The sequence below is a fragment of the Chelonoidis abingdonii genome, chromosome 2, assembly GCF_003597395.2.
Source record: "Chelonoidis abingdonii isolate Lonesome George chromosome 2, CheloAbing_2.0, whole genome shotgun sequence".
Lineage (NCBI taxonomy): Eukaryota > Metazoa > Chordata > Testudines > Testudinidae > Chelonoidis > Chelonoidis abingdonii.
This window is the reverse complement of record NC_133770.1, coordinates 9258911-9275788: the sequence shown is the minus strand read 5'-3', so window position 1 is coordinate 9275788 and position 16878 is coordinate 9258911. Positions and strand designations below refer to the sequence as shown.

Here is a 16878-nt window from a genome sequence, read left to right as displayed (position 1 = left end):
TCCGTCCTCTGCTCCCAGTGTAGCAGTAAACATGGCAGAGGCACATTAACACAAAGGAAGGCAGAGGAGAAGATTGAAGGGCATGGGAAAGAATTGGGAACATTGAAAGGTCAAGCAGCATTGTGAAGATCCAGACCCCTGGCTGCTCCACAAAGGTGTTTTTCTAACACCTGCAAATGGCCAGTTCTGACACATGGAGCAGAAGATTGGACGAGTACCAAGAAAATGGAGCAGAAACAAAAAGACGGAGAGCAACGGGATGGAAAGATATGAAGTTCAACCACAAGCTACGGGCTTGATGTGGGAATCGCTGGGTGAGGTTCTGTGGTCAGTGTTATGCAAGAGGTCAGACTAGATCATCAGAATAATTCCTTCTGGGTGGGAAAATGTATGATGAACCTATTCACAGTGTCAGAGGGGAACCAACAAACCAGTAAGACCAAGAACAAAATCAAGGACACCTTGATGACTTTGCATAAATGGTATGATCTACATTTGGCCCAAATCTCGTGTGTCAGGATGTAAGGGGAATTGGTAAGGATCAGCTATGTACAGGATTGCATAGCTGGTCAGATGTATTATGGGTTTCCCCACAACCTTCCTCAGAAGCAGGCATTGGCCGCTGAGTACCAGCAACATTGGCCACTGGTCTGGGTGGACCAGTAATCAGAGCCAATGTTTGTTTATTTGGCTTTATACAAGACATTTGTATATGGCCCCTCACCCACATGCTTTGGACACTCTAATTTCAAGATACAGCCAAGGTAACCCTCCAACAGAAGTAGAATTCAGTATAATCCAGGCAATTTAATAGCTTCAAACACCTCCCTCTCCACCTTCAAATCCCAATCCCATTCCTGTTTTCATATGCCTGGGAACACATATATGCATTGCTATGGTATGGAAAACTCTGTTCCAGGACTGGGAGATCTAGCGATTCCAAGGAAGCGAGGGAGTGAGTTTACTCTTTCAGTGGATCTAATAAGAGGAGCAGTGGTGATGACACAGGCATTATGCACATTGTCTCTCAACAACAGATGGATTAAAGCAGCTGGATGGTCACAACAAAATACCCATCTACACACATCAGTTGCACCAGCTAACAGTGCGATGTTAAACTGATTTTGTTAAACTGATGGATCAGAGTGAGCTAAACTGACACAGCCAGTTTTAAACCAATATAAGTTAATTCACACAGGGTTTAACTAAACCACGGCATAGACTCGTAGGACTGGAAGGGATCTCGAGAGGTCATCTAGTCTGGTCCTCTGCACTTATGGCAGAACTAAGTATTATCTAGACCATCCCTGACAGGTGTTTGTCCAACCTGCTCTTAAAAGTCTCAATGATGAAGATTCCAGAACCTCCCTAGGCAATTTATTCCAGTGCTTAACCACTCTGACAGTTAGGAAGTTTTTCCTAATGCTCAACGTAAATCTCCCTTGCTGCAATTTAAGCCCATTGCTTCTTGTCCTATCCTCAGAGGTTAAAGAGAAAAATGATTCCCTTTTATGTACTTGAAAACTGCTTTCATGTCCCCTCTCAGTCTTCTCTTCTCTGGACCAAACAAACCCAATTTCTTCAATCTTTCCTCATAGGTCATGTTTTCTAGAAGAGCAACAAAAATGATTAAAGGTCGAGAAAACAGGACCATCCTCATCACACACACACTCAGTCAGCTTAACAGCACACCTTTAGTTAATACACTGGTGCGCAGCTCTGTGTGTTTAGACTTGACCTAACTTTAGGCACCTGCAGAATCCATGGTTGCAATCAAGCTAACTAAGCTCTTTTGGTCTCTCTGGCCTGTGTGTGAGCAGCTCCCTGCACAGTGGGGTTGTAGTCTGCTGGTGCTACCACAATGCACAAACGAACAAGAAGAATTCAAGAGGGACTTCACAGATAAGGTCCTTACTCTTTCCTCAGCTTTGGATGAACAACTCCCACTGACTCTGCTGGTCCTGGCCCCGCCCTCTCGGTCCGTATGTGGGAGATGGGATTCTGGCTGGGCACGGACCTACCCCATCCTGCTCGCAAAGGAAGGTTTCTGCTGCCTACACAGCAGCGTCCTCCTCACCCCGGAGGGAGAGGGAACTTGCGCGGTTGAGAGCCAGGCACAGGAAGTGGCAAGGTCTAGTCAGGCAGGCACAGAGGCTCAGATGCACATCATTCCCCACCCCATTAGCCCTGTAGGAGATGATACAGCCTGAGGCTGAACTCCGTTTCTTATGGCCCCCTGCCCTTTAAGGGGGACCCCACAGAGAGCCCTTGGTAGAGTTGTATAATTACAGCCATGATACCAGAGAGCAGGGGTGGTGGAACTGGCATCCCAGAGCCAGTGTGGAGGCAGGGGGCCTCTGCACAGGTACCCCTGGCCTCCCGTAGACACTGAGGGATCTCAGAGATTTGCGGATGGATCATACAGCCTATTACTCAGGTTGCGGGGGAACCTCAGCTCCCTGATGGAGTGATGTGGGGGCAACTCCAGGCCTACTGCTTGCTGCCCTGACTAAATGACTATAAGCCACAGATGAGTGTGCGTTGCAAGTCGTCACTATGCCCTACCCACAGGGGATATACATGGGCAGAGGGTGGACACTGCCTTCGGGAAGGCTAGCCCTCTGGTCCCACCCCTTCTGCACAAGGCCCAGCCCTACTTCCCCATGGAGGAACCCTGAGACCCCTCTGCCCTCCCACCCCTGTCTCAGAAGCATCGGGTCCATCGGAACCCAACACTGCTCCCCCTTGCCTCCAGAGGAGCCCCAAGCCAGCCCAAGCAGCCCCAGCCCCAGGATCCCCAGCCCCAGGCCGGCCAAAGCAGTCTTGGCCCAGGACTGCCCCAAGCAGGGCTGGCCTCAGCTGCCTTGAGCCTGACCTGAGCCACTCCAGTTGACCGACCTGAGCCCCGGACCAGCCCGAGCAGCCTGGACCTGGGCTGGCTCCAGCACTCCAAGCTGCCCAGGTCTGAGCAGCCCCGGCCTAGCCAACCCAGCCCCAGCAGCCCAAGCATGGCCTGAGACATGCTGGGTGGCAGCACACCTCTCCTAGCTACCCGGTAGAAGAATGCTGAGCTTTTTATATACACCATGCAGGTTCTGGGGCGGCTGAGGAGCCGATATCTGCTACTCAACTTCCTGGGTTCATCAGTCATCTCCCTGGAGTCCAGGGAGACAACTGATGAACCTGGGAAGCTGAGTAGCAGATACCAGCTCCTCAGCCACCTTGGAACCTGCATGATGCATAATAAGTAAACAGCGCTGAGCCTTCCCTGGCCTATGGGGATATGAGTCCATTACAGCCCCACCTACAGAGCCTTGGCTCTAGCTCAAGCTATGGCAGCTTACGTTTTAAGCTCTGGAAGTCCCTGCTTTAATCCCCGGTATCAGTTAAGATGCACCCATCACACAGCACATGGCATAGCGAATAGGGCCCTCTATGAGGGGAACCTCACAGAGATTTCCTTGCCCCCAGTTGTGGGCTGCGCGTGGGAGGGGGCAATATGAGAATCTGGAATCAAGATTTTAGTCTTTTTTCAAAATCGTCACAGAGGAACAGGAAAGATTTCCAGTGGGAAAATCCCTTGCAAATCAGCACAGACCAGCTTCCAGATGGGAAAGGTCTGTGCATTCCTGGGGTGATGATGGGAGTCTGAGCTGCATGGCCCTGTGCCGGTTTGCTTGTACTGGCCTTAATATGATGAAACTTTGCTAATGTCTGGCACACCAGGGAGACATTTTAGCTACTATAAAGTCCATGCCTGCATGGGACCTTTGGTGAACAGGATCAGTGCCTCACACAAAAAAATGCATATTTCAAGGGACTGTTTTGTTTAAAAGTCGGGCATGTTTAGTTCAGATACCTTGCTCTGTTTGAAAAGAGATGGAAAGAGCAGATAAAGGAGGAACAAGAGGAAGCTCCTGCTGATACCATCTCTGGTTCCTTTTCAAATCATCTTCTTCCATTTAGCTCCCCTCTTAAATCCAGCCAGCTACAGACGAGGAGGCGGGAAGATGGAGTAACTAAATGACAACCAATTTACCCCGACAGCATCAAATCTTGAAGTCTTCATTCAGCCGTTGCCCTGGGCAGAACGCTCACTGACGTCAATGGCAATTTCACTTGACCAAGGACCAAATGGAAACTTAGGCAAGACTTGCAAAAACAGGAACCTAGAATTAGGCTCCAACATCCATATTCAGGCTCCTGAATAAGTGGCCCGAGTTTCAGAAGTGCTGAGCGCCCCGTGACCCCAGTGTCAGCGACTGGATGGTTGGCACTTTAGAAATCAGGCCATTTACTCAGGTGCCTAAAGTTAGACTCCTGGGTGGGATTTTCAGAAGTGCCTAAGTGACCTAGGAGCCAAAATCCTATTGATTTTCAGTGAGACTTGTGCTCCCAACTCACTTGGGCGTTTTTAAAAATTCCACCCCTCAGGCCATATTTAGGCACCTACTTTCGGAAGCCTCGGCTTCAGAAAAGACATCAGCATTTGGACAGCTGTGTATTTCTCACACTAAGGACCCAATCCTGCAGTACTCGCTCTGGCAAAATGCCCACTGAAGCCAATGGGACTTTTGGCTGATTGCAGGATCAAGCGCTTCATTTCACAGAGTACCCCAGAAATGTGGCCACCTCTGGGGTACAGTGCAATAGCCAACTGGTTCAGAGAGGGGGACAGAACAATGGTGTGTGGGGGAAGGCAGGGAGAAAAGACTGTACTATCCAGCATCATGATTTATCTAATTATTATTGTCTGATGCTATAGGCTTACATTATAGTCTGGTCCCAAGAGACAATTCTTAATGATTATTAGCAGTGGCAACAACATATGGACATCAATGCACATAATGATCAAAGCGCCTAATGTAAGCCTGATTTCAGAAAGGCCAGTGTGGCAGGAAAAGGTAGAAAGCAAAGAAGAGCCTATGCAGAAGAACCTGCAAGTTGACAATGGTGAACACCAGACATCATATTTCAGGAGTCTCAAACCAGCTAAATAAAGATGGCAGAGACACAAAGGCAAAAGCCAACACGAAATTGCCAGATGCTTAAATCCAACTTTGTGCCTTGTTTTTCCACTAATAAGGCCTGAATGGAGGAAAAAGAAAACCAGAATACAATAAACGAGGAAACAAATGGGTTGAATGTGCTCTTGCCAACTGCTCTTAAATCTACAAACAACTAAAAATTAAAGGAAACATTACTACATGCTGCTCCTTATCCTGCTGGCCAGAATCCCTGCTTGATCCTCATGAGTTTCTTCAGGCAGCTTTATTTTAACACATTAACCAAGATTTCAGAGTAGCAGCCGTGTTAGTTTGTATTTGCAAAAAGAACAGGAGTACTTGTGGCACCTTAGAGACTAATGAATTTATTTGAGCATAAGCTTTTGTGGGCTAAGGTTGTCTCTAAGGTGCCACAAGTACTCCTATTCTTTTAACCAAGATTTAGCATTCTTGTGTAGCTTTTGCTACTAAATATTTAAATAGCCTATATTATATATAGATACACACGCACACATACACATCCCTCTCTCTTTATGCACAGACAGACAATTACATGCACATCAGCCCTGACAAGGTACAATACCTTCCCCTTCCAATCAACGAGAGGAGCGGCGTTGGTGAAAGCTGTGCTGTCACTCAGTACATTTGTTAACAGCGGGATGGCAAGTCTGATTTGAAGGAGAGAGCAGACCGCTGTAGAAAATGAACAGCCAGCTTCCTGAAAGTGTTTACATAGATGGATACTAACCCTTCTGACACTGGATAGGTCAGCTGCTCTCAGGTCAGGGCTTATGCATTTTTTTTTCTGCATCACACCTCACATCAGGAAGCTATTGATTCCTAGCACCAAGAAGAGATGCAATAAAAATCAGCACATGGCTATAGAACTTTTCATCAGCATATCTCAAAGTGCTTTCTAAAAGGTGGGTAAGTATCAAGACCTGCTTTACATGTGGGGAAATGGATGCAAAGAGGTTGCACAGTACCTCACTGTCACAGGTGGGAATGGACCCTACCACAACCCATCCCCGTGGTCATATTGCTTGGCCCAGATAAGTGCAACAATCACCTATGGAACATCGATACTGGTGCAGCTCTCAGCAGGGTAGGTTCATCTTTCCAAGACACAGACTGAAATCAGGTCATCCAATTCCTCTGGTAGAGAGACAGATTAGCTCTCAGAGAGTTAGTTTACTTTGTGGAGAGTTTTGCAGATGACACATGGAAGTCGAGAGCCTGTCTACTCTGCATGGACACTGTAATTCGCAAGGCAGTTTTCAAAGAAGGCTTGGCTGGTCAACGTTCCGCCTCCTCACAATGTGCTGTGCATGGTAGGCTTCCTTACCCATGGCAAATATCCTAAGTAGGCTTGGTCAACATTGCCTCATGCAAATATTTTTTCCCTCCAATGGAAAAAGGCCTTTTTTCAAAAACAGAATTTTTCACAAAAAGTTGACATATTTGACATTTCCCAATTTTTGCAAAAGTTTTGCTGACATTTCAAAATTGAAATTTTCATCTAAATTGTCTTTGAAATAGGTATTAAATGTTTTTGTTGAGTGAAAGGGTGGATTTTGGTATATGAAGACTGCTCAATAATGATTTTGCATGCCGTTTTCATTTATGGATAATGCATATGTTTAAAAATGAATTCAAGCGTGATTACGCTAAAAATATTATTAATCGATAAATTGTGAAACTTTCATAACAGATGGGTCCAATTTGAACCATGTGAAATGGAAACAGTTTTGAAAATTCCCATGAAATTACATTTCCATTTTCTGATCAGTTCTATCACCAAGGAAGATACTGAACATTATACGCTCTGTAAAGTTCCTCCTGAAAATGTATCAAAAATTCTGCTGCAAAGGTGGTCTTCCTCTCCCATTACTCAGTTCATATCAGTCCATCCCCAACCAACAATGAATACCAGTGTAAGAACCTAGAGAGATCCCTCCTTCTCTTTCAGGAACTTCTTCCTACCTTCTCTTCCACCAGGAATCTGTCTACAAGCTTCCCTTGTTCTGTGCCTTGTAGGTTTTTTGGTCTTGCGTAACTTAGGGACTGCCCCTACCCCTGCCCCTGCTTCTGCCCCTTACTGAAATCAACTGGAAGTCTGCCCATTGGAAAAAGCCCTTATGCATTTTGTTATGTGTAAACAGAATATAGTCCAAACCATAATATAAGCACTTGGTGCTTTATAAGGACCAATTTCACAAAACCATTAGGAATCAAATCATATGGGAGACAGAATTTAAACAGAAAAATGTGACTGATTTTACTGGGAATTATTTAATAACATTTTACATAATGCCCAAAAAGTCACAACCCCACAATTGAGAAAGAACGCTACACTGGTTAAAAAAAAATAGCTGGGCTAAGAGGGGAAGAGAAAGCAGCTATAAATAGATATATAAAAAAGAAATGTGAAAAGAGGGATGTTGATAGCAATGAATACAAATTAGAAGCTAGACATTGCAGAAAATTGATAAGGAATGCAAAAGGACACTAGGACAACTCCATAGCCAGCAGCGTTAAGGACAATTGAAAGAAGCGTGGGGTTTTATTGCGGGGGGGGGGGCGTGAAGGTGTTGTGTTAGATCAGTGGTTCCCCAGCTTTTTGGCATCACACCCCTTTTTTAATTTTTGAGAAACTCTCATGCCCCCCACCTCTCCTTTACCATCATTCAACCTCCCCGATCCTTGTCCTCTGACCGCCACCTCTAGGGACCCCACTCCCTATCCACCCCTCTGAACCTTGTCCCCTGACCGCCCTCTCCCAGGACTCAACCCCCTATCCAACCCCACCCTGTTCCTTGTCCCCTGACTGCCTTCTCCCAGGACCCCTGCCCCCACCCGCTCCCTGACTGCCCCGACCTCTATCCACACCCCTGCACCTGACAGACCCCCTGAGATTCCCATGCCTATCCAACCCCCCCTGCTCCCTGTCTCCTGACCACCACCCCCAGAACCTCTGTCCCATCCAACCACTCCATGTCCCCTGACTGCCCCCCCGGACCTCCTGCCCCTTATCCAATCCCCTCTTCCCCGCTCCCCCTTACCAGGCCACTCAGAGTGGCAGGACTGGCTTATTGGAAAGCCTGAGAGGTGGGTGGGTGCAAGCTGCGCACATGGCAGCATAACTACAGGGGAGGGTGGACAGAAGGGGAGGGCCTGGGGGCTACCCTCCCCGGCCAGGAGCTCAAGGGCCGGGCAGCCTCGTGCCCCCCTTGGAATTTCCATTTTCCATTCCAAACAGTAACTAAGGAGGATGTTAAATAGCAGGTACTAAAGAAAGACGTTTTTAAAATCAGCACGCCTAGGTGACACGGAGAGGAGCAATTCAGTAACAGAGGGCTCTTTAGTTGAGCAAACAATGGTATAACGAGATCCCCAATGGCTGGAAGCTGAAGCTTGAAATATTCAGGCTGGAAATAAGGCACACATTTTAAACAGCGAAGGTAATTAACCATTGGAACAGCTCACCACGGGTTTTGGTGGATTCCCCATCACTGTAAGTCTTCAGACCAAGAGTAGATGTTTTTCTAAGAGATGTTCTAGTTCAGCTGCAGGTACTACACTTGAAGCAGGAATTAGTTCATGGGAATCCTAGGTCCTGTGTTATGCAGGAGGTCAGACTAGATGATCACAGTGGTCCCTTCTGGCTTTAAAGTAGATGATTCTACAAATCTTAGACTGTAAATTCTTGGGGGCAGGGAATTGCTTCCTCTGGGTTTCTAAAGTGCCATGCAGATCAATGGGACTATATGAAGGAAATCCATTAATAAGAACATTATGCCTATAAATCCTGAAGGGCTTCACTGAGGCCAAACACTTACTGAAGTCAATGGAGTCCAAATCTTGATTGTTCTTTACCTGGAGGCCTCAAAGATTAAGGCCCCACTGTGCTACGCACCCCGCCCCCAAAGAGACAGCCCCTGCCCTGAAGAGTTAACTATCTAGCTAACTAGCCAAGAGAGTTATATAACAGAATATTTTTATCCTTATTTTACAGGCAAGGCACGGGGAGATTAAATGACTTGCCCAAGGTCAGAGTATGTGGCAGAGGCAGGAGTAGAATCCAGGTCTCCTGAATCTGCCGCAGGCACTGTCCCGACATGACCACCCTTCCTCTCTTACTCTGCCTTTACTTGGCCAAACTCCCACTGACTTTAATAGCATTTTGCTGAAGTAGGGGTGAATGCCCATTTAATAAAGACTTCAGGATTCGACCCAATCATAATCAATTACCACTGGGAAGAATCCTTGTGAGTGCCAAGGCTTCCTTGAACACAAAGGGCACAGATCTGTTTCTGTCATCACCACGGGGGCATTATTTTTCTATATGTTTTTTACAACTGTGGGGCCTTTCAAATTGCTGCTTGTGCCGTGAGTTTTTACTTTTACTCACTGGCTTCCCAGTTCATCCTTCCTCAGACAAGTTTCAACCTCTTCTTCTGCCTAGCTGGAATCTGGCAGGATTTTTGGTTCAAGCATGGAAACAAAAGCGCATACACCGCGCTAAAACAAGCCATTCCGGAGAATGAGCTGTAATAAAAAGCAGAAAAGAAAAAAAAAATCCAGCTGTGAAAACAAAGATTGAAAACGGAGGTCCAACCATGGTCATACCATGGCCTGAGTGCGGAAATGAAGCGAGAACATCAGTGGAGGCCAGTTTTCCCCCCTTTCAACACTATGGGAATTTTTTCATGAATGAACATTTAGAAGACAAAAGGAAGAGGGATGTGTGGTGGAGGAAACCAGTCAGCCCTTCCCAAGCTCTTTAAAATTTCTGATGCTTTTGCAACTCAGTGTGGGACAATACAATGGGTCAGGGACACAGGTACTATGGGGCTGGGTGCCAGTACACAGCTCTAGGACAGATAGAGAGAGAGCAGAGACTCTCTATCTGTTTCATGCTGTGGACCAGTCCTTAAGGCAGAAATCCTTTCAAGACATATCCAGATGTGCGCACACACACAGGTGGAGGTTATTAATGTTATTAGCAGAGCTCGAGCAGCTAACAGCTTGTGTACCCCCAGCATTTCTTGCACTAAACATCACTATTGGCCGTGCAAACTTCCTGGGTTTCAACAGACACATGATCTTAAAGGGACACACTGGGCACCGCACAATCCCCGGCCTCCACAATTCTTCAGCAGCTTTCGGGTGCAAATTATGTGAAAAAAGCAGTATTTGTTTGGTGTTATGGAGAAAAACTGACTGTCATCCTAGTGTATGCGTGTGTGCAATCCTAGCACACTGGAATACCAATCTTCACTGGCATCTACAAGTGCTGTATCAAATAATAGACTCTCTTTTGGGACAATGACTGCTCCCTCTTGGTTACATTGTGTATCGGGGCAGATAACTTTCTACCTCCGGGGATCAGATTTTAGTCCCGAATCCTGCAGGAACCCCTGTTCGGATCTCAGGTCCTCTTGCTGATTGTTTTATCTTCCATGCACACTGGCTACCCCCTTCCAATTTTTCGTGTTGTCTGCAAATTTGATCATAGCTGAATTCACACCAAAAAATAGATAAATAAGGGCCTGAAGAAACTGGTTTTACTTTAGTTTGTTACAAAAAGCTCCTAGGAAACCTAAAGCAGCGTGGACTGGGCTACAGGTAGCAGAAAGTGTCTCTGGGCTAGATCCTGAGCTGGCATGACTCAAGAGTGCCATTCGTTTCAATGGAACAATGCAGATTTACACCAGCTGATGATCTGGCCCTCTGAAGACTGATGGGTTCTTTGCTGTTACAGAAGCTAAGTAGAGGTGCTCAGTGGAGAGCCAGGGTTTGAAAACTTCTGCAACAGAGAGAGATTGGCTCTGGGCTGGGGCCTTGTGGGGAGGGGTGGAGTGGTGGCAGGACCTGGGGCAGAGCAGGGGGTTGAGCAGTGAGCACCCCACAGCTCATTGGAAAGTCAGCATCTGTATCTCCAGCCTCGGAGTCATCGCCTATGCAAGGAGCTGCATATTAACCTCTGAAGAGCCGCATGTGGCTCCGGAGTCACAGGTTGGCCACCCCTGCAGTATAGTATTGGATATTAATAGCACCTGCATGCTGCATCTTTCATTCACTTACAGTGAATACTTCATCTGTCATTCATACACTATAGTAAAAACAACATGGCGGTATTAAAAATCCCAATAATATTATAGCCTGGCCTCATTTTTGCACTTTCCAAGTGAGGAGCTCAAATGTTTTACAAACATGAACGAAGTAAGCCCCAAAATGCTTAATAAAGAGGGAGAGAATATTATCCACATTTTACAGATGAAGAAGCAAGTACAAAGGATGAAATCCTGACCCCGCTGAAGTCAATGGGAGTTTGGCCACTGACATCAGTGGTGCCAGGATTTCATCCAGAGCATACAAGTGATTTTCCCAAGGTCTGGCAGGAAGTCAGGCATAGAACCAGGTATAGAGCCCAGGTCTTCTGAAATGCAGGCTAGCCCTTTAACTACTAGTCCATGCTCCTTTAACATGATGCATTACGGTATATTAAGGTAGCACCAAAAGGCTTCAACCAACAGCACGGCCCTATCATGCTAGGCACTCTACAGGTAGCTAGTGAGAGACAGTCCCTGTCCCAAAGAACTTATGATCTAACTGGACATGACAGAAGACAGGTGGGAGGAACAGAGTATTATAGTCCCCATTGTAGAGCTGCGAAACTGAGGCACAGAATGGCTAAGTGACTTGCCCAAGGTCATGCTGAAAGTCTGTAGCAGAGAAGTAACTGAACCCAGTGCTTAAACCATAAAAAAATGTATTAAAGCAGCTACAGCTAAGCCACCTGTTTGTCGTGCTGCATACTATACTGAGACTCTCCATTGTTTATCCCCTGCCCACAGCATAGTCTTGCTCTCCCTGTAAGGGTAGTTTCATTGAATGTCATTTGTGACCGATGTTGCTCTCACGTCCTTTGTCTGGGCATCTCTCCTTGAATCCAGGTCTCCCAAGTGCAAGGCTAGGGCTCCTGGGCTATCCTTCCTCTCTATTTAGCCTACCTCCAAAAGACTGCGTAGCATCCTATTCGGCCCAAACACCAGCTATGCCTAAAGGCAACCGTGCGAGTGAGGCCCAGAGCTTCAGCTCCAGGGCCGGCTCCAGCTTTTTTGCCACCCTAAGCAGTGAAGAGAAAAAAAAAAGATAAAGCCGTGATCAGTGGCACTTTGGCGGCTGCTCTACCGCACCAGTTCATTCTTCAATGGCAATTCAACAGCTGGTCTTTCCATCCGAGAGGGACTGAAGGAACCGCCACCGAATTGCCGCTCAAGTCCCGGACATGCTGCCCCTTTCCATTGGCCGCCCCAAGCACCTGCTTCCTGCGCTGGTGCCTGGAGCTGGCCCTGTTCAGCTCTCCACCCAGTTCTCTTGGTAGCTGAGGCAGACCAGCGTTCAGCACAGTTTGCCATGAGCAGAGGGAGAACGGACCTGGCATATCATGTTGTCAACATGAATCAGTGTTAGCGAGCAAAGACATTTAAATGGGGTCCTTACAGATTTGCCATTAACAATGCCCTGCCTTTCTACTCCTCCTCCATCTCAGGGTCGCAGAGGGCTTTACAGACACGGATGAATTCAGTCTCAGCACATCCCCGTGGAGGTGGTAAACCCCCATTTTATAGATGAGGCCCCACAGGGACGGATGTTGAGTGACAGGCCTGAGGTCATACAGAGCCTGGGTCTATTCTTATCAGTGGCCCCAACAAAGATCAGAGCTATGCTGTGCACACACACAATAGGGGACAGGCCATACCCCAAAACAAGGTTATGATCTAAACAGACAAGACTCGGGGGTGGGAGTGGAGACACAGGCACAGCAAGGGGAGGAGATGTGCTAATGGACACAGTCCTCAAGCTGGGAACAGAAGCAGATTTCAAGTCCCCATCCAGCATCCTGTCCATTAGACCACTCCGACCCCTCTTGTAGCTGATGCCAGTTTTTCACCAATGACATCTGTGGAGTTGTTCCCAATTCCCACCAGTGTATTTTCTCAATCCGCCTCCTTTTTCTCTACCTTCAGTCCTGAACTCCCCCCATCTCCTTTTCCTTCTCCTCTCTTGAGTGAGGGACTTTCATGGTGGCCAGCCTTGCCCTCCCACCTGTGCTCCCCGGGTGCATTCACCTCTGCACTGCAGCCCCTCTGGGCCAGCTATATTGGCACAAAGATGCTGCCTCCTCTCTTCCCCCCGTGAATTCTCTTCTCTCGGGCAGGAGACGCCGCCTCAGATGCAGCTGTTTCTTTTGTTCTGTCTCCGTCCTAGATACAGATTTTTCCATTTGGTTTTACTTTCCATACACTGACCATTATCCTGGGCGCTTTGATCTCTCCTCCTATCACCGTGGCACACCGCCCGCTCAGCTCCACCCCTGCTAACACCCTCAGGCCTATGCCTTGAGCTCCTCTCATCTTGGTTATTGCAGGTCCCTTCCCTGGGTCCTCCCCAGGACTCAGCTCTCCAGACATCAGCTGGTGCAGAAAAACTTAACCCCAGCACTTCCTTCCCCAAATACCACACTGGCTCTCCAACCATACCAGGAGCCATTTCACAGAGAACTATTGTTATCGCCCTTGTTCTTCTCCAAATCTTCCATTTGTTCTCTACTCTGCTCTACTCGTCTAATTCAGATCCCCGCTGCTCCCTTCCACACGATGTCACTGCGCCTGGTGCAAGGGCCTTCTGGTCTGCAGATCCCACCATCTGGAAAGGGCTCTGGCTGTGCTTTACTCCATCACTTCACCTCCAACCCCTTTCAAAATGCAGCTGAAAGCACGTTTTCTCCCTTGGCCAATAGTTACTTTCTCCTCCTCGTTTAATTGCCCATTTGTGATGTCCAAGAAACATTTTCCAAAGCCTAACGGAAAATTAAAGGATCAGTAGAACAGCACCATTGTCACTGCCTCTGAGAATGCAGATTTCATTTCCTGCCTCCATCTGCCAGCCCCTCCTTCCATGCACCAAGAGCGAAAAACCTAGAGCATTTCAGACACTAAATCACATTGTTTGACTCACAATGTGGGCAGTTCAACTACACCTAGTTCCAGCTATTGAAATGAGGGCAACCTTCTTCAGCCCATGGGAACTGACCCCTTTATTGTCGCCGACGCCTGGGGAAGTTATGATGACACATGAGTATTACTGTCGGTTCTTTCTTTCCAGTGTTATTTTGCTGAGACTGGAATTCCAAATTACAGGGAGTGGGGGTGGAGGAGGGGTGCTGGCTCAGGGGATTGGTGATGGGATATAAAGACTCTCACCTCAGTAAAGGGGCCAAGGATTGGATGGAGATTGGTTTCACCTCCAGAGCCATCTCAGCCTGTTATGAGAGTGCTCTGTCTATACACGTCATTAGTTAATTAACTGGAAGTGTGCTAGTAGATGGTGCTAAAGAATATGGAGCATTCTTGATGGGTTTTGTTGGACCAATAAAGCCGGCTGTGCTTGTGCATTGCAAATGGCTTCCTTTATGCAGCTCCTTACAACAGCTCTGTGAGGGAGCAGAGAAACCGCCACCTGGCACAGCAGGGGTTAAAGAAAACCTGTGGGTTCGGCTGGCCCACTATACCTGCAGCCAATGCCAGGCCTGCAGGGGGGAGAAAAGAAGGGAGCCTGGCTCAGTTGGGGGGTGACTGGGGAGGAGGCAGGAGCTCTCTGTGTGCCTGAAGGGGTGGGTTAGCAACCTGACAGCCAGCACAGCCACTTGAGGCAAGTAAGTCTTCCCCTGCCAAGGGGAGTCTGCAGATAAGCCCCAACTATGGGGCAGCTGGACTAGTGGGGCCATGTCCCAAACTAAAGAGACTTGTAGGAAGTAGCCCAGGGAAACTGGTCTTGACCTCTGCCCCAGCCCCTGCCAGAAGGAGATGCATCCCCTCTGTTTAGGGGTTGAACTACACAGGGCCCTGGGCTGGGACCCAGTGGAGAGGGAGGGCCTGGGTCTCCCTACCACCCCCTTTAGCCTGACCAACCAACGATCTAGCCACTAGGCTGCCCAGCCACGAAAGGCCCTATCACAAGCTCTTAAAGAAGCCCTGCATGGCAGCATGTGCCATACATCTGCTTGACTGCTGGTGAACCACCCGGATGCCCCATCTGACTCTGATGCCACAAAACCAAGGCAGATTATGAACCACTTAACTGCACTCTCCCTATTTGGAAAAAATTCCAATTTACAATTGCTTAACGAGCATCATCTGCCTTTGCAGTAGACCTGGGGATTGATAGCTTCCTAATCCTTCATGGACACCCATGCAAACTACCTCCATTAAATCTTGGAAGAAAGAACGCCCTTCATTAAACCATGGAAGGAACTCCTGTCCAAAGCAACACTAGACTCTACAGGGTACAAAACACATTTTGCAAAACCAGACCGATCTGGGGATACATAATGATTCCCTGCTTCTGTTGCAATGTTGGCACACAATAAAGTGATTCCTGAATTCCTTTTGATGAATGAGTTCAGGGTCTTGTCACACAGAACGTTATGTCACCTTCCTGGTGGCCGGCAGTAGCACATTCCTGCATCCTCCTACCCCCTTCAGACAATCCCTGCCTATGCTGAAAATATTTATTTTGGCTGGGTCCTTGGAAGCCTCCCATTCTGGGGAGCCATGAGAGGGTAGACTCTTCAACTGTTGAGCCTGTCTCCACCCTAGTGCATTACTCAGACAAAGTCACACCAGCCAAAACCCCACCTTACTGCATGTAGCAGCAACAGCTATTTTTTCCTTTGCAAAGTAGAGCTACTCCAGCTCAGAGCTGGATCAGGAAAACCTAAGGCCACGTCTAGACTACACGCCGTATCGGCGCGTTAAAATCGATTGCTCAGGGATCGATATATCGCGTCTAATCTAGATGGGATATATCGATCCTTGAGCGCGCTTATATCGATTCCAGAACTCCACCAACCCCAACGGAGTTCCGGAATCGACACGGTGAGCCGCGGACATCAATCCGCGCGGTGAGGACGGGTGAGTAAATCGATTTTAGATATTTGACTTCAGCTACGTTATTCACGTAGCTGAAATTGCGTATCTAAAATCGATTATACCCCGTAGTGTAGACCAGCCCTGAGTCTCCTTAAAACAGAGGGCCAGCTTCTCCACTACACCAGAATAAACTCACAGTCACTCCACTGATGGCAGTAAAGTGATTCTGGGTGGAAAACTGTTTTCCTGTCCCATGAGCTTTCAAAACTTCCCCCATTCTGCATTGGGACAAAAGCCAAGAGCTTTCAAAAAAAAAAGTCACAAAAAGACAGGAAAAGAAAGACCCACCCCAGAATAGCCTGGTGGTTATGGCACTCATGGGATGTGGGAAACACATGTTCCAGTCCCTGTGTCTCCCACATGCCAGGAAGCCTCAAGCTAGAGGGTAGGTCTCTTTTTCTCTGGCTCAATGGATATGTAAATTATTTATACGAAGTGGAGCAGCTCTAACATGGAAGACTGAGAGATGCCCACCCACAATAACCCATCGAGCACTCACCTGGGTTGGACTACCTGAGTATCCTTCCCCTGTGAATCACAATGAACTCAGTGCACACTAATGAGACCTCACAACTATCCCTCTGATTCTTGCCTTCCAGAAGCAGCAGAGCCCACTGGGGAGGGCACAGAGAGACCCAGGTTCATGTCTTTGCTCTGAAGCAGGGACTTGCTCCTGGATCTCCCACATCCCAGGTGGGCGCGGTAACCACTGGTATATTGGCTTTTTCTAAAAGAGCTGCTCTAGGAATTATTTCAGGGAAGTTCCACAGCCTGTGTTATCCAGGACATCAGACTACATGGTCACAACGGTCCCTTCTGGCCTTGGAATCTAGCTGTTCTGGGGGTTTTCTGTCTCGTTGTCTCTTTCTGGT

The 16878-nt window shown here is 47.7% G+C and overlaps 1 protein-coding gene across 4 annotated transcripts in view; it reads right to left on the bottom strand.

The window, feature by feature from the left end:
- The window catches only part of GJC2 (gap junction protein gamma 2), a 133268-nt gene that overhangs the window by 36575 nt on the left and 79815 nt on the right, over window positions 1-16878 (bottom strand). The window contains exon 1 of one of the 4 annotated variants that reach the window (XM_032803516.1): window positions 5590-5661. The exons of the other annotated variants lie outside the window; for them this stretch is intronic. The gene's annotated coding sequence lies outside the window, so the exon portion shown is untranslated. Of the gene's footprint in view, window positions 1-5589; window positions 5662-16878 lie in introns of those variants that run through there. 4 annotated transcript variants of the gene reach the window in all.